Here is a 25,126-nt window from a genome sequence, read left to right as displayed (position 1 = left end):
CCTGTTTGTAAAATAGTGTGGGTCTGATATTTGTTTTCTTTGGCTTTTGCAGGAAATGCAAGAGAATGTGAAAAAATGTAAAAACTTCTTAGCTACCCTTATAAAACTTGCTTCTCATAATTCGCCATCTCCAGAAACATCCCGTAATGTGAAAGCTCTGGTTCAGGATTTGTTGGTAAATATTTAGTAATCTTTAGTTTTGTCAGTTATCTATTAAGTTTGTTATTTACATATGCTGATGTTTTGCTGTAATGAAGTTTAAAGGAGTTGAGCTGCATTGAAATGCAGCTCTGTATGATACATATCCTCAAAACTCTGTTAAAGGTAGGGTTTCTCTTCGTTTCTGAAAGGGGAAATTAAAACATTTAGTATACATCCATCAAAAACACTCTTGTTTTGATGGATATTATTTTGGTGGTTTATTTAGAAAAATAGAGTAAAATACAGGATTTTGCCTTGAGGATTCATTGTTTCTTTTTCTCCAAACCATGGTCTTCTCTGAAACAATAAGAAGCTATTAAATATTTTCACCACAGAGTGAATATAGAAATATACCTCCACAATGTGCTTTAGAATTTTTAGGACTGAAGGAAAAGTATTTTGCTGCTGTTTCCAAGCAGTTCTGCAGACAGATGCACCTGCATGGAGCCTTAACTGCAGGTGGATTTCAAGAGACAAAGCTAGTTGTTGTGCCCTAAAAGCATCTGAATTGCTGTAGTCTCCAGTGCAACAGATGTTTCAGTGACTAGTACAAATGTGTTGCACACAGACATTACTATGGAACTAGACAAATGGACAAGCTTGTTAAAAGATACTAAATATAGTCTATGAAGAACATGTTTAAAAGTAGTGGATAAATCTAGAGATATTTTTAATTAATTGACAGAGAAATCTGTACTTTAGACAAGCCTAAGGTGTTTTCAAGTATGAGCCATTCAATAATAATAATTCACAATTGTAATTCACAATAATATGCTGTGGTTCCAGAAAAACCTTGTTTTAACTTTTGAAAACTAAGATTAACTAATTAAAACTAACTACTTATGCTTGGAGTAACAAGACACATATATAGTAAAAGTATCTATCAAAGGTTTGTTTGGTTTCATTTTGTATTTGTTCTGTATCAGTCTGGAAAACCTGAGATTGTACCTAATTATAAAATGCACTATGCCTATGCTTTTACATATTTAGTTTTAAATATACACACATATTCTACTAAGTTAAATTGAACCTTCACAACATTTTTAGAATTCAGTTTTTTCAGTATTGTTATGAGGGTGGATAAATGTTATAATAGTAAGATTACTTCAACAACATGTTTTTTAATTTATATTTTTAAAAAGAAAGCAGAACATATATATTAGCAAGAGGATGGAATCCCAAAAATTACTTGAGTGTTTGTGGGACTTTCCTGTGTCTTAAATTGTGCGTCCCAAAGGGAACTCCCTGAGTTCTGAGTGGCATATTATGTGTATTAATTAGCTTTTGAAGGAAGAATTCTATAGATACAGAAGAGTTGAGAAACTTCAGTTTTGAAAGTTTTTCTTGATGTGATAGCTTGTTTAGCCAGAGGTATATGTATTATCTGGGGAAAAAACAAACAACTGAACTGAGTTGTTGATGCTTTTTTTTCTTTCCCTTAAGGATGCAAAGATTGAACCAGAAGAATTTACAGGCCGCCTTCAGTCGGAACTCAAATCATCTCCTCAGCCATATCTTGTACCTTTCCTCAAGGTAATGTGGATATTGCTAAGATAAATTTATTTGGCTGTCTAGAGCAGGACTACTCAGTTTTTACTTTGTGTTGCCAACTCTGCTGAAATCTGCTTGGCTAGAAATCACATGCAGGCTTTGGCTCTGTCAGGCCAGCCAGGTGCTGCTCACTGCTTTTGTGGTAGGGAGCTGTGGCTGTGTGCTGCAGCTGACTGCTCCCTGACAGGTTGAGACAATGCTAAGAAATAGGGATTTTGAGACCTTGGGTGCTTGGGGCTTTAGGTTTAAGAAAATTTTTTTATCCAGAGTTGAATGGAGTTTACTGCTTAAGTAGCCCTGATCTAAAACATATTACTAACTAGAGTTGTGTTTTAAAAGTTGTTACTTCCTAGATTGGAAATCATCCATTGTTCATTCTGAAGTGATCCTCTACCGTAATCAAGCATGTATTTTTCTGTGGTAGCAGGTAAAATTTTCATTCGGAGGAGTCACAAGTTATTTGTAGAGAACGATTCAAGTAATTTAATAAACTTTGACCATATTGATTTTGTTATCTGCATTGGTCAATGCATGTCTAATGTTGATTATGAAAAATTTAAGTGGATAATGCTGTTGAAATAATTGATCAGCTGATCCCACCTGTAATCTGGAATTAATCTATAATAGAAGTCCTAATGTGTTACTAAAAGGGTTTATTGTCGAGTCCTTAGTAGATGTAGGGGTAAATTTAACTTTTAATTGATTCTTCTATATTAGCTACAATAGCTTCTATATGCAAGATTCTAGACATACATACAAATCATGCTTAATTATGCCCCAACAAACCCACAACTATAATTCTGAAAGCATTTTTCTTCTATTCCAAAGCTTCTCAGTTTAGGGCAGATTTCTTCTCTTTCTTCTCTCCCTTCAACTTTTCTTCAGAACTCTCTTCCTCTGCTACTGTTTTTTCAAGTTATCTTTAACCCTTATTTGTGCCTTTTCCTGCTCTTATACTGTAGTTACTTTTAGCATCATGATAAGTTTTGACTTGTTTCCTTTCTTTGAAGTCCTTTCTTGGCAAGAGGCATCAAGTTTTTAAATAAATATTAGAAGTTTAGAAAGGGCTGTAGGTTGTGCTAAACACTGCATTCTACAGCTGCCTGGGGGAGCACTTCAAAAGAACACCAGTACCACTTAAAAAGTTTTATTTGTGAAGGTACAGTATAGCCTTTTAGAACTATATTTTTTGGTTGAACTGGTCTGAACATGAAGCATACAATAGTACACTTTTCTTACCCAGTCAGAATACATTAGATCAGTAGTAGTAGAGTAAACAGCTGTTGCTGTAGGGCTTCAGCAGTTAAATCATCTTGTTCTAGGTATTGGAGGCACGTCAGGAGAAGTTAATTGGTGCAGCTTACTTCTAGCATGCAGTGGGAGTAGGGTTGTTCCTATGGTTCTGCCATTTCTATTTCCATCTTTTGCCCTTCCAAAGACCTGAGCTACAAGTTCTAGATAATCTTGAAGAGGAGGGGGTGTGTGTTATATTTTATTGCTATGATGGAATTAGGGCACATCAGATTCTAAAGGGTAGCTAAATCCAAATAGAAGGCTTACTAAAAACAACTTTCCCTCCTACAAAATATGTTCAACTTTATTTCTTTTTGACAAGTAGGTAGAGAGTACAGTTGGAAGGAAAGCTGCATTATTTTAATTATGTTTAAAACAAATGTAAAAATATTTTTGATATTTCATAAACCTTCTTCTGTTTTTAGAAAAGTCTGCCTGCATTGAGACAATCTTTACTGAATAGTCAACATTCAGTTTTGCAAGGACAGCCGTCTCAGCAGTCACTACAACAAACCAAGCTATCACAAGTTATACCTCAATCTGCCTCGGGAAACGTTTCCTCTGTTGTCACAACGCAGACAATAGGAATAAGGCAACCAAACAACATTTGCACAGTTTCTGTATCAAATACAGTGCAGCCTCCTCAGGTTAAGGTGGTACAGTCAAATCCAAGTTCTCAACTGGTAGGTACTGTAGTGTAAAAAAGAATGAATTTTTTAACAAACTGACTAGCAATTCTTAATGTTATTTTTGTTGCATCTTGTTTGAGAAAATACTTTTTTGTTTGTTTGTTTCATAATCTGTGATACATAATAGTACCTGATTTTATGGCAGTTGACATGTGCTCAACCATTAGTTCAGGTAACTTTATTAGCATTGTTTAAATTGAAGAAAGTGTGCACTTGGCCTTTTTTTTTCTGGAATACAGTGATTGTTGTGTGAGTGCAGTGGAATTTTATTTAATAACAAATGTAGAACTGAAAGCTTTTCAAGACTTGCAGGCAAGAGTATAAATTTTAGTATGTAATTAGGTATACTGCTTTGCTTAGTCTGCATTAAAATTAGCTCTCTCATTTTAAACCTTCTACACTGTTACGAAATCTTGTAGGAGAATAGCTACACAGCACCAGCATGTTCTGTTTAGAAATAGTTCTGCACTTTGGTATTTACTTAAATGTATCATTGCTGTGCATATTGGGGTATTATGTGCTTAGACTCATTAATTTCAAAATCACTATCAGTAAGGCAACTATACAGCCAGTTACTCAGTGTGTGGTGAATTTATCCCACTATCATATAGGATCTTGCATGCGTGTTTATAGTTGTAATTCAAATATGTTTAAGGTTTTTACAAGGCCTTGAGTTTATATACACATTATCATACTTCAAGCAAACATGTAAGAGTGTCTTTGTGGTTTCTGTGTTTGTATGAGTAAACTACTTGACTTAGGCTTCAAAATCAAATTTACAAGTTCCAGAAGGTGTATTATCAGGATTCAGAAATGCACATACGGTAATGCACAACCTTATAGTGATCTATCCTTGAGTTTATAGGTGATATATAAAAGATAGAAATAATTTGTATGGTATGTGGAGAGAGAATATTAATTTAGCTTTAATTTAAAAGTAGCTGTGCACAGTCTGAAAATGTGGGAGTCTTGGGTCTTTTGGACCTTGAAAATACTTTCTACCAGTTAAATTACTAACTTAAAAATTAAATGAATATGCTTTTACTGTCCTTTAGTGCGTGTAGTTTTAATATGTAAGAACATTATATCTTCCTGTCTCAGGGAAAGCAAATGTCTAACAGCAGCTGACAGGTTCCTGGCAAGTATAAATGTTCCTGGCCAGTAAGTCTTGCTTTATCTCATGTCAGAATCTGAGGCCTAACTTACTGCCATGTAAACATGCCTTTTCCCAGTGTTTTGCAACACATTTTAAACATTCCTGTGCCTGCTAGGCAAGTTACACCCCACCTTTTGAGCAACACTGATGTAGAACAAAAATGTGTCAATAAGTGCATAGGAATTCTAATTTTCTTGATTAAGGTTTTTGTGGAATATTTTCTAAATGGGTTAAAGCCAAGTTTATGAGACACAACTTCTGCATCTCTGAAATGAGAAGGATTGCTCTGTCATCTTATTCAACTTACCTATGCAATATGAAGGAGTGGAAAACTGAAGTAATATATTGTGGAGATTGGTATTATGGGCAAAAGAAGTTGGTTTTCTGTCTGTGAGGAGACCATAGGTCTAGGACTGAATTTTCATCTTAATGGGTGCATGAAATGACTGCTACATTTTCAAAAGGAAGCATACTATACAGAGCAAAGCTATGCTTCCCTTTCTGGAAGATATTTAGAGACAAGTCTGTATTTGCCTTCAATTTATCAGTAATGTGACTGGTTAATAGATGCAAACTTCATATTAAGCAAGCATTTCTTAATAGTCTTGAAATTCATTCTGTACAGAAAAAAGCACCATTAGGAAGAGATACTGCATAAAAAAATCTTACATACCACAGCAACCATTAACTCAGGTGCCAAGCAGACAACCCAGCAGCATCTCCATATCACACTAGTAATTGTTTGTAGGTATTTTCTCTTTTTGTGGTGACAATGATCACAGTCTTCACACTTCTTAGTGCTCCCAAAAATCAGAGCACAGCAGAGCTGCTGGCCATCTTGCCTGGGACTTGTCCGGAAGAGGAAGATTACAGCTGGCTTCCCTAAGGGTGGCCAGGACTGATGGAGAAAACTGGCTGAGCTCCAGATTTTCCAAGCCTGAAGCTCACTGGAGAGAGTTCCAGCTGGCTTAGCGAACTGTCCAGCTGCAGAAGGGCAAGCCTGTTTTTGAATATAGATCCTTTCATACCAGCCAGTTTACAGTAGTCTGGTTTATTCTAAAATGTAGAAAATCTGTTAGATGTTCCTTTCTTCTGACTTTTATGTTTTACAGAGGGGTCAGAGGTGGTGATGCTTCTTGCAGTTTTATTGAAATATCTTGCAACATGGGAGTTCTGTGTATGCTATTCAGCATGCAGTGTAATTTGCAAAAAGGAGACTACAGCATTAAAATGTTTAGATGAAAGAGGATATTATTTATCTGTTTTGTAAAGTGTTGGAATCACATTCCAAAACTATGAAAAGGCTATGCTCTGAAGAGCTAGATAGTGCTGGTTACTACTTCTAGCTAGAAAAAAGAGGAATAATTTTACTCTAATATTTTATTGATAAGACACTAATGAGATAAGCCAGCAATCAATTTTTTTGACTGTTCTAAGTGCAATGTTGAAAGTTTGTCTAAACTATTATTCTAAGGGGGCAGATCTGTATAACCTTATGTATGCAGACATTACCTGTCTTGTTCTGTGTATTACAGCAGATAAAATCTCTATTAATAACACAGATGTTCTTTATTAAATGTATTGAAGTTGTAGGTAGATGGATGAGTAAGGAAGATCGATTAGCACTTTATATATTGTATTGACCCTGTGTCATTAGGAGGAAGTACTCCTGAGATTGAAGCCAATTATTAAATATCAACAATAAGCATTAAGGAGTTTTAAGTAATCCATCCTAATGAAAACAAATTTAATTATGTAATATAAACATTTGTGCAGGTATAGGATTAGGAGAGATATAAAGAAATACATCTGGACCTTTGCTGCAGTAAATTGTGCACAGTGTTCAGAAGGAAGATTTCACCGTTATTTAAGTTACATTAGAATAGTATTTGCTGGAACATCTACTAACAGTTTTCCAGGGACTGTTTTAGTGGTTGGAGGCTCCCAGAAGGTGAGGCAGAGTAATGAAATTTGGAAACAAGATACAGCAGCAGAATAAACCTTGTCATACAGAGATCTTCTGCTTTGCTTTTTAATTCTTAAGCATTTTCTGGCATCAGCTCTCTATTGTTGAATTATCATAAATTGTACACGTCATGTGAATCACAGAAATTAATTTTCTCCTGTGTGCAAGGAAGCTGAGAAATGATGAAAGATGGCTATTTGTATAAAAGGAGTAGCTTCTATTATTGAACTAATGAAGATGTACTCACTGGCTTGGAATTTGGTGTATAATGAAATTTAAATAAAAATGGCTATTGAGCAGTAGGCATCTGGGTTCCATCAACAGGAACAAAGCCTTTACCTGACGAATCGTGCGCCTATTGGACATAGAGCCTATTAGTTTTCTGAGTTATCATGGACTTTTACTTTCAGAATTTTGTGGGCTGTACCTTAATATAAGTAGGATATTGACAATGAATGTGGTTTGGAAACCAGGAACAAAATATGGCAATTAAAGGACAGACTTGAAAGCAAAGACTAAAAGCTTGTGAGAATTAAACACATACAAAATGTGGTCAAACATTGACTAAATGGGAGCATAAAAACATTTACAAATATTTAAGGGTTTAAATATCAAAATATAACAAATTATTTAGAGTGGTCAAAGAGTACAAAATATGAGTAACAGGATATAATCAAGCAAAGCAGGATCTAGGTAGATTATAAGGCAAAATATCTTTACAGTAAGACAGATTATTAGATAGTAGATCAGACTCCCAAAGGAAGTAATGAAAAAGCCATCATTGAACACATTAAACACTAGCCCAGGTGAAATACTGTAAGAAGAATTGTATAATCAATTGGGGAGCAGGTGGGACAAGTGTTTCAGTGGCTATTGGTTTTATTTTTCTTCATTGCTTCTTTGAAAACATATACTCAGTAGAAGAATATTTTTGTCATATTAACATTAAAAATGATATGCTGAGTTTTTTAAAAGTGGGATTTTTTATTTTGTTTGGGAGGAAGAATATTTGCTTATGCAAATTTTGAGGCACTGTTCAAGAATTGTAACTGTTATTATTACAGCATGGTAAACAGTGGTAAATATGAATCCCAAGCCCATAAAAGCATGAACATTGTAAGTTAGTGCTGCCAGATTACATGATAGCTGGGGTTTGATATGACATTTATCTTCGGGAGTGAGTAGACTGATAAATCACAAGTGGCATAGCCACAAGTGAGTTAGCAAGTGTTTACTCATGAGTGAAGATAAATGTCATATCAGACCATAGCCATTCTGAATTTTGTACATTTGCAAATGGCTTGTTTCTTCCTTCCACAATACTTTTTTTTAAACTTAATGGAGAAAAAAAAGTGCTTGACAAAGGGTATAATTTTCTTTTTTTCTTTTTTTCTTTTTTTTTTTTCCAGTTCTTTGCAGAAGCTTCTATTTCCTCTGATTTTGTTTTTATTATTGTGTTTGATGTGCTTAAGCTTTTGGAACAGATGATTTGGTTGCAAAAAGTGATTTATGTACATTGAGTCAGGCTGATTTTGTGGCCTTTGTCAAGTAAGGGGAAGCATATCATTGGGAGCCCATGCATCTGCATAGGCAAAGAAGCATCTAGATTGATGAAACTTGCAAACTCCTTGTTCTCAAACTTTAGCAGTGAGTTCTAATCTAATTGTCTTAAAGGATTTTGCCTTTCAATGGATTGTAGGTAGTAGCTTTCAATCCTATTTAGTGTTTCCTGTTTAGGTAAGAAAGAATGGAAGTTTTCAGTCTTTCTGCTTCTGTACCTTTTATGTGCTTTGGCTGAATTCTCAGTTTGTATTTGTTGGTCATTTGTGGTGTTAATTATTGGTCTGTGATCACATCTGTAATCTGTTCTTTGTCCTACAATAACATACAGTAGAACATTCACACTTGTCATGGTATAATCATCAGCTTTTAGCTTGAGATTAGGACCAGAGAGCACTGTTACTTTATTCTCATATAGTTATTGAATCTAAGCTTTTTGAAGAAGAGTGTTAAGAAAAAAAATCTGTGCTTTGGCTGTCACCATTTTAATTCTGATTATCAGTAGTGCAACTGTTAAATATCTCTTTCCTTATCTTCATAAGTCAACTTGTTTTGTGGAAGCACCTTTATATAAACATCCCTTTTTACAGATGTGAAAGTAAAGCAAACTTCAGAAATGGGCAGAGAAGTAGTCTGAAGCATTTGGGAAATGAGAGAAGGAACTTGTCTGGAGGAACAGGCAAATGGTGAATCAAAGTGAGCATCACTATTGGAGTGGAAGGATGGCAGTTAAGGGTAGAAGTGGGAAGATGGAAACAGAGAGTACTTTCTATTGTGGGTAATGTGCATCTTATTTTGCAGAAAAAATGGTATTTTATAGAAAAAATAGTACGCAACTTCTTGCTTATTGCACTTGCATAAGCAATGCCATGACTTTGCTGCTTCAGTGAATTTCTTGAAGAGCTCCAAAGCACAGCAGCCTTGGAGATGATTCTTCAACTTTTGACTGATAGGAATAGGCTGCTATATGACAATACTTGGTGTCTCAGCACTGTCTTGATCTTAATTTTGTTTAGTAATTTTGCTATATTCCAAACTCATTGTCAGACCCAGGCAATGGCTAAATCACATTAAGTCTTTTCTGTTTTCTGTGCCTTTGTTGTTACTGTTCTGCTGTGTTGCTTGCTGCCTTCAGTAGTGGAAATAACAAAAATGCCTTCCTTTCTCTTTCATGACGACAGAATGATGAATTCTTTCTGTAAATTTTTAAGACTTATGTTCTGTTTTGTTACTGTTTCTAACTCAGCACTTTTATAAGATCATTAATATTATGCTTAAGGATCTAGTGGTAAAAGGTTGGAAAGGACTTCTGGCAGTGTCTGGTCCAACCTCCTGTTTACAGGTTAGCATGTTCCCAGGGGCCTTGACCAGTTGTGTTTTGACTGTCTTCAATGGGAGATGCCACAGCCTTTCTGGGCAACCTCTTCCAGTGTTTGACCACCCTCAGGGTAATTTTTTTTTTTTTCCTTTATATTAAATTGAAATTTTCCATATTCCCACTTGTACCCATTTTGTCATATCCTTCTGCTCTGCACCTGTGAGAGAAACTGGCTTTTTCTTCCCTATATCTTCGCTTGAGGCGATTGCAGACAGCAATAGTATCTCCCTTTTTCTGAAGACTGAAATGATTTTGCTGATAACTTGGTGTCCTAGAACATCCACTTCTGTATCTTCTATATCAGTCTGGGTTAGTAAATTGGTGCTTATGAGTTGATCTTTTGGGATTCATGATGAATTCAGCTTATGAATAGATGTCGTTATATGTGTGTTTATTCAAGCTGTGAGAAATACAAAATAATTTAGTTAAGTTCATAATCTCCCAGACTTTGCTTGTACTTTGTTCATTGTCTACACTTTTCAGGCCAAATTAAGCATGTAATAGTGATGTTTATGCTGTTGTGAAAATACGCAAGAGAATTAGAACAGTTTGCATTATTTTAGTTGATGAAGAGTGATTTAGATTATTTATAAATTTCAGTACAATTACCTCTGATTCATTGGTTTTTACTGTGTTCCTTGTTTGCCTGCAAAGGTTACAGTTCTGTTAAAGTTCTGTTTCAGAAACAAATGGCTTATGTTCATTTCCTAATCGATCCCAGATGTGAAGAGCAAATCCGTGCTGAAATATATCTTGAAATTACATATAGCAACTGAAATTTGTTAGTGTAAAAATGTTGATCTGAGTTCAGGTGCAGTTGTTCCTTTTAGAGAGTACGGGCTTGTTGCTGATCAGTTTCTGTATGGAATTTAAGATTAGTATGTTCATCTCTGCCCCTTGGAAAAGTTAATTTCTCAATAATTTTCTACTCTTTCAGCACTTCTACATATGTTGAATTTCTAGGACTTCAACTTGTTGAAGCAAAGTTTTAATATATTCGATAGTAAAGAAAACATTTCCACGATATATGTCATCCTAAATGATTAAATACTGTCCTGTCTGTACTGATATTAATGCCTCTTTATGGCATCCACATGAAAATACTAATTATCATAACTTGATACTGAACTGTAGAAAAATATTGAATTGCAGATGATTACTGTAATACTAGGTAGTAATTCTATCCACAGGTCATGCACAGTTCCTTTTTGGCCTGGCTTCTGGCCAGCTGAGGTATGGTTGCTTTTTTTCACTATTTTCTCAAATCTCAATAAATTATTGTAAAAATTGGAAGATTTTCCTTCTCTCATACCAATGTAGCTTTTTTTTAATGGGAGCCATTCTTTCTCCTTCCTTATACGTGTTTCCTGTGCATTCAAATACAACTTTTTCCCTCATTTTCACTTTCCCAGCTCTATTTCTTCCTAAGCATGATAGCTGCTTTATTCTTTCCACTCTGAGTGTCATTATTTGCTCACTGACTGTCTTGAGCAAGTAAATTTACATCCGGTTGCTCCATTTCTGTGCTTAGTTCAAATGCTCCATTTTCATTGGGTCAATAGTTGATGCTGAACCATTCATCTTGACTTTGTCTTTTCCTGCAAGATAGCTCTTCCTAATACTTCTACATCCACAGGTGTATTACGACTTTTCAACTTTTAATATTTTAGGATATACAGAATGCAATTTCATAACTTCAAAATGGTTTTATTTGTTTTTTCTTCCAGACTGCATTACAGGTTTTGTTGGCTCATTACTCATTTCTTGTTTGTAGTTTCTACCCCTCTTCCTTCTGATTTGGGAGCTGATGGAACATTTTCCTGTTTTTTCTCTAGCCTCTTCATTCTCTACTTCTGTGTCTCATTTGAAAATACTGTTTATCCTTTCCTTTTCTCCATAGCATAGTTGCAAGTCCGAGGCTTGGCCATTTGTCCAAGTACGGTTTGAGTTACACTTGGTAAGAATAATGCTGACTGGTGCTGAGTGACGGTACAGCAGTTCCCGTTAGCTTCATGTAGGGATCTGTAGCCTGGGGTACTGCTCTTCTGGGAGGGAATCCCATGTCCTGGGAGTGGGACACTGAGACGTGGAATTCAGCAACAGCAGACACTTCATGCAAAGGGAGTAATATAGCTGTGTCTGTGCACATGACTTCTGAAGCTGGCATGGCTGAGTTGTGGTTGTAATCTTATTCCCAGCTGTTTGCCTGTGTTTTGTGTTCAGAGTTTATTTATGGATTTTTCTTTCCCAGTGCTGCAGCATCCACACATCTTTTTTGAATCTTCTGTTCATTACTATGTCCCTGATTTCATGGACATACATTTTGCTGTTGCTTAGACATGACCCTTGCAGGTTTTTTGGTTTTGATTTTACTTGTTTATGGGTCAAATTCTAAGTTGCTAACCCAGTTTTCGGTTTTGGGTAAGAACTTCAGAACGTGGCTTAGTAGTAAGTGAAACCTTGAGAATATCAAAATAACATTTAGAAGTTGAATAGTGCATGATCACCACAGAACATTGTTTTCTTGTGTATATCTGACTTCGGAAACCATCATATTTCAGAATTTACTTTTAGTATATATTTTCTTTTAAAAGCATAGATACATAGAGAAAGGCCAAACTATTATATGTGGATACCACTAAAATTATTGCAGTATTTTCTTCTACAAAAATGCTTTTCTTCCTAGTAAGCTCTCTGAAGCCAAAAGTATAAACTTTATTATTAAATATTAATAATTCAAAATATATTTTTATGAAGGTTGTGCCATGACATTTGTGTCAAATATTATTTGATTATTTTTTTAGTATAATAGTGGTATAGGTATATACACACACACACAACCACATGCATTAGATGAACATGGCTGGTTGTCCTTTTAGAGATCCACATGCTTGTATTAGTAATAACAGGTATTAGTATATTTACGTTGTGTGTGTTTGTGTATAAAGAGTATAATATGAGTATACTTTTTTTTAATAATAGCAGATTATCCAGTCAACATCTGCTCAAACTGTGAAACGAAACCCTGCTTGCCAGACTACCCAGATTAGGATGCCAGTGGTAATAACTCAGACCATTAGACCACAAGGTATGGGTTTAAATTTTTAGTGAGATTGTTACCTTTGTATGAATTTCATTGTAATTACAAACTAATAGCATGGGAAAAACTTAGTGTTGACATTGGCAGGCTTCACATCTATTTTTTACTTCATCTTGGCTGAGGAATGCATGTTTTCACTATGCAGTTTCAAGGTGTTTCAGACAAACACAGTGAAATGTTTTGAAACAACCTTAGGACTAAACTCTTGCATGCTTAAACTCCTTATTCATCATTTTTACTTGGGAAATTCTGAAAGAAGTCAGGAACTTGACTCTTGCAGTCCTACAGTTGAACTCTAGGCCAAGTAAGAAGTTCTTGATTTTTTCCTGAAACCTAGATGTGATTCAGTTTAATCATCCAGCTTTTAACTCTCACTCCTGAAGCAGAACATGATAGTCACTGTCTCTGCAGCAACAGAGCTGCAGGTCGGAGTTTTAGAGAAATTTCTCAACCCATGTGCTTTTTGTCTTTTTTCCTGCTGGTGTGTTTACTCTTTGTCAGGTCAGAGACTGACTGCAGCAACCTGACATGCCATGATTGGCCAGGGGAGCAGGAGGTGTGGTTTGCACACAACTTCCTCATCTGTCAGGTGCATTAATATCAGGCTGATACATCCCACAGTTAAGAGGGTTCTTGAAGCCTTCTTTCTAATAAATATCCATTTATTTTCACCACTAAACCCATTGAGGCTCATTTTTATTTTCCCTAATTGTGTGAAAGTATTTTTTTGGATATGGGCATTTAGATTATTGAGGGTTTGTAATGGAATACAGAGCTTGTCATCTCTAAGTATTAGAAATCAAACTCATTTAAATGCACATAAAAACTATTGCTGCTTATTCGATGTTATTGCTTGGTCTTTGTTCTCCTTGGGAAAAGAAAGCATCAAAAACTTCAATGATCACAGTTAATTGCAGCTGATGTTCTATTGCTCTGCTCTCTTCAGAGAATCGAAAGGTTAAATGGACATGAAGACCAAGCTGTCACAGTAATCCTGTAGGCTCTTTTTCCAGGTTAGAAAGATGCATTTACTTGTCATAAAAAGTATGCATTTGATAGCACTGACACTTATGTCCTGAGTTTATTAACAGGGAGGGTATTAGTGTCTAATAGCATGAGCTTTCACTTCTGAATAATGAGTCTCAGAGTGAAGGCTGATTCCGTTTCTTTGCTTGTTCAGTTGTGAATGTCAACATTGTGCCAAAAATTTGCATGATACTGGCATCTGTCTTTTAAACAGTGGTTTCAGAATACAAATTTATTCATGCTAGCCATTGATCAGCCAATGAAATGGAACTTAACTGAGAGTTTGGCTTATGGCCAATTCCTGCCCAAGCCCTTCTTTCAGGTGAACTTACTACTATTTACAAGTTTGTTTAAGCCCACCACTGTATTATTTTAATTGCACAGACAAAGCGAACAGAAGTTCAGAAAACACCCCATTGTAAAACTGCTCATCTTGCAACCTACATCTAGATAGAAGTCCACCTGTGTGCTTGCAGCTTTAAGACGTGCCAGTATGATACTGGAATAGGACATGGTCTATATAGAGAATTACAGTAGTGTAATTTTGTGGAGTGTGATTTTTTTAAGGATAGTTACACCACATTTGAGCTGACTTCCACAGAATGGTGCATTTTCCGTCTCAGGTTTGAATCTCCTAGTGTAGTGTTATCTTTACATTAATATTAATGCATCCATGTGAACAGACTTTTTTAAATGGTAGTATAGATAAAGTTGATAGGCTTCAAGGACTTTTGTATTAATAAAATTACTTCCACACCAGGGAAAGTAACACTAGTTATTGTGCAAAAAATTCACGCTCCTTTAATAAAGCACTTTTCAGTATAATAATTAGGTGAATTGCATCTTGCCTATGGGGAAATTGAGCCAAAGAATAAGCAGCCAGAGTATTCATTGCAGCTATTTAACCTATGCAAAAACACAAGTAGGAATTTCCAAGCTCCTAAATTTGGGCTTATTTCTCGAGATCATGCTAATTAAAATTTGGAAAGAGGACCCAGTGGTGAAAGACTCTGTATGTCATTACCAATCCCATGAAATATCTAGGCCCACAGATGCTTCTAATTTTCAAAATATGCCCTGCCTCATAATATAAATAGATGTTGTAGCCCTATTTTGTGTCTAACTGCTTATTCATGCACAGTTGTGATTTAAACCAGAGAACTTGTGTGTTATGCCAAAACTTGTATTTACTTTGCCAGATCCATTTGAGTAGAATCACATATACATGGGGTGAAAGAAAGTGAGACTTAATTTTTCCATATCCTGTGTGGGCATACTGTTTTCCTGAGCCCAATAAGTTAACTACTTTGTTGCTGTACATTTTTTGTTTTATTTTTGATCAAAAGCTATAATCTGTAGAAAACAAGCCATTGGTACTAGTTATAAAGGTAATAATATTCTGGAAGAGTGCCACTGTTACCTTAGTTTTGCCATTGCAATAATTTTCAAGGTTGACACACCTTTAATCTCCTAGAAAGCAGAGATCTGCTGATTTTTATTATTGTCTGTTTTCTTTCTTTCCAGTTCACTTAGTAGAAAACTTTTCAATTATTTAATCTGAAACAGATAAATGAATTGTTCGGTCCATGAGCTAATGCTATCTGTGACATCTGGTGGACCTGGGATATTCTGATGACAAAATATTTTTGTTTCCCAGGCTTCGAGCCTGAAGTTATAAATATTGGTTTGTATTTGCTAATGTTGAGAGTCCAGACAACAGTTTGTTTATTTAGATTGAAGAATTGAACAAACACTGTCAAGTTAGTTTCACTTTAGGATCTGATGTTGAAGACTTCAAAATAAACAAAAAGTAATGCTGAACTCTTCCAAAGCTAACACTTTTGTTTTAGCAAAGAAGTGTTCTTAAATGGATTTGTTGGGGTAGTTGTGTTTCAGATTTTTATAATGCAGAGATGAAAAATAATGCAACTCTCCTAAGTTTCATACCAAGCCGTTTATATGCAGTTGAGTCTACGTGTGCAGGAAGAACTTCAATGTACTTTTCAAAGTCTCAAACACCATTGTGTATGTTTTGCTCAAAAAAATTTAGTGATATGCAGGAAAAAATTGAGATCTTTTATGTCAGGTAGACATAGGAATTATTTTCAAATGTCAAAACACAGTTAGGATTAAGGGAAACACAAATTATAACTCAAGTAAATATGTTTAAACAGTAAAACAGGCTTTACTCCAAAAGTGTAATTTGTCAGTGCCATTTCAGTTGCATACTGAAACAATGTTTTTAATAGTAATAATACAGGTTTGTTGATTTACTAATTAGCAACATAAATTTGTAATTATTTTTGCCTAGATTTTCCCAAATGTTGGAGAGGAATTAATATCCATTTTTTAATCTACTGTTACAAGAAGCTTAATTTCCACCACACTTTGCCTTATTTAGAAAGCCCAGTTTTACTTCTATATATAGACCTGTAAAGTCTAGGTACAGATATTAATTACTTTTAAATAATTGTTTTCAAAATAAGAAAGCAAAAGACAACATTTGTCAGGCAGGTTATGTAAACATTTAGAATAGTGTTTTTTCTTTTACATACAATGCAACACATTTAAAAATATTTAAAATAATGTTTTGAAGTCTGAAAATACATGTTTTTCACTGCAACAAAGAACAATGAATATATATAAAAATGTAAAAGACATAGTTAATAACTTGAGTGACTGTGACTTAAAGCATCGGTATTAAGAATATTTCAAATTCTGTTTCATTATTCTGTGCAGATGATCTAGAAAAGTGGTTCACTGGCAATTACAAACACTTATAGCCATTATGTACATCATAACTGGTTATGGCAAACAGTTTTCAGTTTTGGAATCTTCAATATTCTGTAAATATTGAACAAAGTGTAATATTAATATAAATTTTGTATTTCTGTTGTTCTTCTCCAGCAGTGTAATCTTTAAAATAATAACTTCCTTTGTTTGCAATTTACAGACAGTTAAATGTAGTTCCTGGACAGAAGGTTCTTTGATGTAAATTGTCTAAGACAGCTCATAATAACATTGCTTGGTGTTTTTCAGGCACAGTAGGGAAGGCACCAACAATACAAGCCAGCAAAAGTCCTGGGGGCTTTGGTGTTCAGGTCTCTGCAAATCAGAAAAACAAGCTGAATGACCCTGGAGGTGGTTCTTTCAGGTAAAAAAATATATTAAAAAAAAAAAAATAATGCAGGGGCTGGTTGGGGGGAATCTTAAATATAAAATAGAATTAGAATTGGCTTAACACCAGAGGGCAGTGTTTTACAATAATTCCTGCCTTTCTTACTGTGATTGGATGACCATTTTCTTAGTTTTATTTTAAAAAAGGGAGGGGGTCCTGACATGTCTTGAGGATTTTTCTCTAAATGCACTTTTAAATGTTTCATAAAATCTTGAATTCTGTAGATGATAATAAAATTATGGTAAATGAAATTACATGCATGAAGTTTTTTAAAAAGACATGGTTGGTTTGTTGTATTGGATTCTAACATTCATATGAGACGTATCTTGCTGAGAAGATACTAATTGTTTTGACAAGGCATCCTGTCAATAGGCTTCTACAGCTGAGCTGCAGCTATCCCATCATCAGCATAGAGAAAATACTGTTTGATTGTTTGTGTGTAGGATTGTCGTTGGTTTTAAGGAAAAGAGATGTCATTGTTGTATTTATTCTGCACATGCTTGCTTAGGTAGCAGAGATTGGGGCATTCTGTGTCCCCCTGTACTGATCAGGGTGCGGCAAAGGTTCAACATGGTATAATTGATGCACTGAGATGCTATACCTGTTCTTTTGTACTTCAAACTCCTTTTTAACATATATTTTGGATATTTTTACTCCTTGTAGTGAAAAGTTAATTTTATGTTTATTGCATTTTGCTTTTGCTACCATAATCTCATTTTTTCCACTGATGAAAGTACATTTGATTTCTGTTTGAACATTTTCTTTCTTTGTTAAATGACAAAATGTTCCCAAATTTTCATTTGCATCTGCAATTCTTACGTTACTCTGACATCACCAACCAATAATGGATTTTTAGGCTTGTGCTTTTTTTTGCAAGTGAAGTAAAAGATAATTTTTAGCTCTTTGAAATATCTCTGCTTTGAGGCATGTCAGTATTGCAACTAATAGTGGTAGTACTTAGTATTAATCTAGAAGCAAAATAATTCAATTTTTTATTTTTCAATGCTTTTGCCTCCTACTGAGTATTTAAATGATTTAAAATGTCTGTTGGGTTCAATTGTACTGTCTTAATAAGTATTTTTTATGTTTGTAAGCAACATGAGCATTTATTCTTCGTTAGTATAGCTTTCAATTTTATATACACCAAAAGGGACAGCATTTTTTAACTGGATGTTGTAAACTGTGCCAGGATTGATTCTTGCATTCACTTAGTTTATACATAGAATATATTAGGTTAGCTGGAATTGTTAATTTTCCCTTGGGGAGAAGCAAATGCTCAAGGCACTGATTGATAAATCAATAAATCTTTAGTGAGTTTGGTAAATAAGCTGTCAAGGGTGTATGTCATTTTTCCTCTAGAGAACAAATTTTAGTCAGAATGAATGTGTTTGTTTCCTTGCATTGTTTTCTCCTTCAAAATACTAAGACACAAAGCTGCATTTAAATAAGTCCATAAAATTGCAAGGATTTATTGAACAGCAGCAAAGATCAAGCTTTTTCTTGATATCTTAACAAAGAATTCAGTTTTTTGCATATTTGCATTTCAACCCCTAACCTCTCCTGAGGACAAATAGATGTCTGACTATCAAGCCTGAAGGCACAGAGCTGGAAATCTGTATTAATCCTCTGAATGCTGACTAGTTTTCCTCAACATTCCCAGCGTGTGTGAAGAATGTGTTTTTAGCCAGAAGGCAAACTGGCATCTAAAGCAAAGCAAGAATTTTGAAAAATAGTTGTGTTATGTATAAATTTATTTTGCCCTTAGTGTTTTATTATTGCATATTTGTTTCATTATTTTATATTTTGTTTTCTTTAAAATAACTTACTTGAGCTTTTCACTCTTGTGAGCAAGGTGTTGGTCACTGGAAAAAGAAACATGAACTTTGTTGTTTTCAGTTCCTTCTATTCTGGACTTTGGGAAATACAGGAAGGAATTACATAAAAAGCATAGCATTTGGGAATTTTGCAGATTGTGACTTAGCCTTTAATGTCAGCATTTATTAATGAACTGTAAGACTGCCTACATGAGTTCACTGGATAATGCAGAAGCAGTAGCTGTTCTACGATGCAGAGTTTTCAACTCAAGACTTTACATTACAGAAGTTGTTGTAGTAATGAAATTTTATGTCACCTTTTTTGGTATTAAAATTCTTTGTTGCTAAGTTTTTCAGAGGGAACTACAGACAACTCGTCTAGTTGACTTTTCAACTATGTTAATTACCTAAGGATAGAAATTAGAATTAATTTTTTGTGTAATTCTTTGTTTTACAATAGAGATCCAGGCTTACATTTGTACCATGATGGTCCAGCTAGAGGTTTCTGTAGTCAGCAGAGGTGAAGCAGAAGGCCCACTGCAGTTCACTGGGGCCTTTGTGTTTGTACCTGGTGTCTAGTTTGGTAACCTCGGAGCTCCCACTAACATAATTATCACAGCTGACAGGGAAAGTAGCAGACTCTCCAAGTAGTTCTTACCTGTGGTTCAGATTGTAGCCAAGGTAAAGAACTAGTGGAAATATTTGTTCCACCTGGTATTGAGACATAATTTCAGTTGGAGAGGATCTTGGGAGGTCATCTAGTCCAATTTCTAAACCAGAACAGGTTTTGTTAGGTCAGGGACTGGTCCAGTTCCGCATGTCTCCGAGGATGGAGATACGTATTTGTACCTTGTATTTATCCTACCACTTCCTAACTATATCGAGTATGTAAGGCTCAGTGATATTGCATGTAGATGAGGCAAATGCGGACAGAACCATTCCCTTAATGTGTGTGATGATTATATTTGCCATGGGCTACCAGCTAGCCAGATGTTCCTGCCTTTTCACAGCAACCTTTTTCTGACATGGTATCCTGAAGTTATATATAACCTCTTGTAGACTTTCATTATCAAGTTTTATACGGCCAATGTGAGATGTTGTTTTTTCAGAATCAGTTCTATGAAGTAAGATAATTTCAACCTTATCTTAGTATTTGTGTTTTATGCTGCTGACTTGCAACATTTTAAAGTAGAATAAAAATGGAATAAAAACATCTATTCTTAAGCCCTGCTCAGCCTAAAGGATCTGTTGCCTGTTATTTTAATTTTATTTGCATGATGTTATTTCTAGTAATGTATAAAGCAGCCTGTCTTTAAGGAGACATTGAAAATTAGTGTAGGTGTTAAATGGATAGCTTGAAAGTTTTCATCTCAAAGTGGTGTATGACACAAAAACTTTAAGTTTCTTTGATTTTATAAATAAATATTTCAAGGTATAAGGTGATTGTTTATTCTGTATTTTTCAAAATAGAGAAAGATGCTGGCCACGAATGTGATATGTTCTGTCATCCCTTTTGCTTATTAGCGAGAAGATGCAACATAGATGGTAACATAGGTATTGGGGAGAAATTTCAAATTAAAGCTTGAAAGCTAGAGTAACCATTATAATACATTTGTGTAAATAGAATTTATGCCATTATAAAATGTAATGTATCAGTAGCTGTTACTGTCATTTCAAGTCACCATTTAATGGAGAGGAGAGGGAGAGTTGTTGGAAGAGGCTGAATTCTTAAGACTACTGTAAGATGTAGCTTGTGTTCTGAAGAGTTTGAGAGCCCATGTTATTTTCTTAAAAATAGTGTGGATGTTGGAATTTTAGATTTATCTAAATTTTATTAAGAATTTAATTAATTAAAAACCAGAAATAACTACTGACATGATAGAATTAGTATGAGCACAGTAACATATGCCAAGAAACATGAAATTCTTAAATACTGTGCTGGGATGAAAAGTGAAAGATAGATAATAATCATCAATCTAGACGACCACTGGATGGCATCTTTGTTCCACAGAGTGACTTCTGAAAACTCACTCATCTGGACTTAACAGTTGACTTTTGTAGGAAATTGTTTCACAAGAATGCCAGCCCTCTTCATATATAAATGTGTGTGTGTTTCAGTATCCAAACCCAAGCTCTTCTTCATGATGAAATACCTTAAAGTCAAAAAGGATATATTGATAGAGTTTTTCACATTAGACTAAAAAAAATCTTTTTTATAACATTACAAAAATTAGATTTACTCCCAAACAGTAGATTGCAAATGTGAGACGGAATGAAATTCTGTCTGAGAGTTACAGTGATGGTCTTTATAAGTGCTGTTGCATTGATTTTGATAATTTAATTGGAGTCCTGGTTTGTGCCCAAATTAATTGTCTGTTTTAATTTCAGACAATGTTTATTTATAATGTGGTCACAGATATGTACTCTAAAAATTGGAATAGCTACAGTGCTAAGCAGAAGGAAGGTAAAAGATTGTTTCTACTTCCTTCAGCTACTAAGTAAAAGTACAGATGAGAACAGAATTTTAAAGAGTTTTTATACTTGAAGTCAGGAGTACTATCTTGATTTTTGTATGGATGATTGCTTGAAGGAGATCAAAGTGCCTTAGTCCTGGCAAACTGCTCAGAAAATACAGGGGATTGAAACAGTGTTGCTCACTGCTAGCCAGACTGTGTGTAACTGTGGGAGAAATGCTTGCTATAAGGTGTGAGATCACGGGGGCTGTATATAGAGAAAGCACACGAGTATGCTGTTCAGTTAATATTTTACCACAATCCTTCAAGCCCCTGTGCTCAGGTTTATACAAACATAATCCCTTCTTAACTTCTTCCCACAAAAGAAAACAAAACCAATATTTAAGAAATCACAGAAGGCTTCCACCAAATTGGCTACTGAAGTGCAGATTTCAAGAAGAGTATAGAAGGACAGGGAGGACCTAGATTATGGATTTCTATATTTCTCTTCTTTTGTTCTCAGACCTTACTTGCAGCTTTTGGTTTTTACTGTAGGCTTCAAACTTATTACCAGGTGTCACAAAGTATTCTAGGGTGCATAGGATGATATCTATTTAATACGTTTAAAAAAACTTTTAAATTAATATCTTGTTTGTTTGCTTTATGCAATAGTAGGAGTCTGGATTTGGATGTATGTGGATATTTCCATATGTATGTTCTCAAAGGTAGTGTAATAACTTCCAGAATATGCAGAAATACAGTATTCCTGTCAGTAATAGCGGAATGTGCTGAAAACAGATGGTTGTTTCCATAGTTAAGAGTCATACCTCATAGGAGGTATGCTTGGGAGATACAGGTATGAAAATTTAAACTTCTTAGTATTTCTTTGATTTGTTAGGAAGGGTATTGTGAGGCAAACAGTGATCTGGAAAGTCCTGCTATCATCTTTGCAAATTAAGCTCATTTTTCTAAAACTACGTGATATTTTTATAGGTTGCCAGAGAAAATACCAGGTCATATTCAAGCCACACTTGGAAGCCAAACTTACCTGTGAACTCATCATGGTCAAAGAATCTTTTCTGTCCATTGCTCAAAATGCTTTCATGCCCATTTTGATAGGAACTGGTGAATCAGGGCAGGATTCCAAATTCACATTTTGGCTTTTAATGTCTCTTGGGTTTTTATTTATTTTACAGTTTCACTCCTTGTTTTCAGCATAGAGAGAATAGCCAAATGCTCTGTTTTAAGTGGTGATCATTGCCTTTAGTTTCCTGACAATCCTGGCTTCACTGATATTGCGGACTCTCAGATGAAAAAAAGATACCTCTGTCACACTTCCTGTTACAGGCAAAATGTCCTGCTTCTAAAGTGTTCTTAATATAATTAGAGAAATATTTAGTTATCTCTGAATTAAGACTGTATTCTATGAAAATGGAGACCCTGGTGGTTATGCCTCAAGTTGGCCCAGCCACTGGTCATCTTGCATGCTGATTACTTTTGGAGAAGCAGTTAAACAAGAGGAATACATCACATGCTGAATTATGCTTATTTGAGGTTTTTTGTTTGGTTGTGTTTTTTTTTTTTCACTGCAGAGATGATGATGACATCAATGATGTTACCTCTATGGCTGGTGTTAATCTTAATGAAGAAAGTGCCCGAATTATGGCTACCAACTCTGACTTGGTTGGAACCCAGATACAGTCCTGTAAAGATGAACCCTTTCTTGCTGCTATACCTCTCCATAAACGCATACTTGAAATGGGTGAGAAGCACGTCCTTTCCTTTTGATAGTGTTTCTTTTGGAGTCATTCTGAGGAACAGAATATGCTTAGCACTTAAGATTGTTTTGTAAGCATTTTATTATATAATCTGGTATTACTAAAACTTTCAAGGTTTTTTCTGATAAAAGTAACTTTGCTAAATTGGAAAAAAAGTAATATACTGGTGCTTTTAAACTTCATGCTTTCCCCATGTTTTTTATATCCGAGGATCTCAAAGCTCTTCACAAACATTAATTATTTCTCAGAATCCTCCTTCATGTTTTACACATGAGATTGAAACAGAGGTAAAGTAAGTAGCACAGGTCACAGAGGACACCTGTGAATAAGATTTAACAGAATGTTGAAGTTACCTGTCAAGGTTTTCATTCCCCATACAAACCAGATATTTGGTTCTTAACACCTGCATCTATTTAAGTTCATAGTGATTTTCTTATAGCATTTTTTCAGAAAGGTGTATATATTTATCCTGGCAAAAAGGTGTATTTATTTATTCTGGCATTTGAAAATGGAAGTTTAAAACTTCAGTAGAAAAAATAACTATTCAGAATCAGTGATGTTTCAAGGTTAGTGAGCATGCTCAGAATATATTTTATATGACACAATTAATATACTATATATGTACTAGTACCTAAATGTGTCTTTTTCAAAGTAATTTTGGGTAATATTTTAGATACTAAAATACTAAGCTGCAATTGTTTAGGGGCATAAATATGTTTATTTTAAAACTATGCATGCATCACTATTTAAATTTGTAAAATTTTTAGAGATTTAGTTCTTGTAATTTTACAGGTAAGATAAAAATCTTACAAATCAGTACAGTCACGTGACTACTTCTGAGATGTTCTGTTTATGTTCATTGAATTGATGGAAGGCTTCTTATATTGCATTTGCAGGTAAAGTTCTTAACTGACTTCCTGTCAAGCTTCACTCTTGTATTTTAATTAGTGCCCTTTTGAGTTTTGACTCAGAAAAATGAATTATTTTGCATGTTGCGATGATGGGACCATGGCATTATGTGATGCAGTCTGGGAAAGCATGTGTGCAACCTTTTGTGACATGGCTTGCCACCACCTGAGATAGGGAGCCAGCAAAGTTTTAATGTAATATGTTTGAGAAGCTGTTGTGAGGGATTCTTACATCATAGTTTGTACAGGTGTAAGAAAACAAAGAGGAAACAGACATAAAACTTATAAAAAGAATGGGAAATTGGTAATGAATTTGCCATATAAGCCTTAATGAGCTGCGTGACTGTAACAATTGCTGCACAACATGGAGCTGTAATTACAAGTGTAGGACTTACAGGAATCTGTACATACTTGAAGAGCCACAGAACCCATCACACTATTCATCACTGCCTTTTGGGGTTTGCTCCTCTGAGAAGCAAATCCCTATGGCTGTTTTTGAAGCTTTATTGGCTTTGATAATTGAAATGAAACTTCCAAAGCTTTCAAAAGCAGCTGCAGGGATTTACTTCTCAAAAGCAGTGAATCCAAAAGAGTGGCCACTCCTAGTGATCTCCTGCAGCCACTTTTAGAGCTTTATTTTGGCTTTACATGAAGACTTTTATAGTTTTGAAATGGCTGTGGGCTTCACTAGTGGCTACTATCTGGGATCTATGGCTCTTGAGGCGAGAATTCCATCAGCTGATTTTGAAGTTTTAGAAGCTTGGTTTTCACTGTGTGTGGCCAGATTTGTTGATTGCATAGGACCACACACATTTAGTAGTCTGTGCTACTAGGCACTTAAAATAAAGACACTTTAAGGTCATGACAAAACTCAGCCTTACCATATGTTGCTGTGCCTTGACACACCAGGACTAAGCAAAGGAGGCTGTGACCTTCTCAAGCATATTAGGAAAAAAAGTATGCTATGTGAGTCCTCGTTCTTCTGTTTTCATTATGCCTGTTGACAAATGAGATAAAATACATTGTTTCTTCTTATTTTTACCTGAATATGACTTAAACAGACCTTATTTCCTAC

The sequence above is a fragment of the Chaetura pelagica genome, unplaced genomic scaffold (assembly GCF_000747805.2).
Source record: "Chaetura pelagica isolate M959 unplaced genomic scaffold, ChaPel_1.0 scaffold139, whole genome shotgun sequence".
In the NCBI taxonomy this organism is placed as follows: Eukaryota; Metazoa; Chordata; class Aves; order Apodiformes; family Apodidae; genus Chaetura; species Chaetura pelagica.
The sequence above is the reverse complement of the archived record's forward strand: the minus strand, read 5'-3'. Positions refer to the sequence as shown.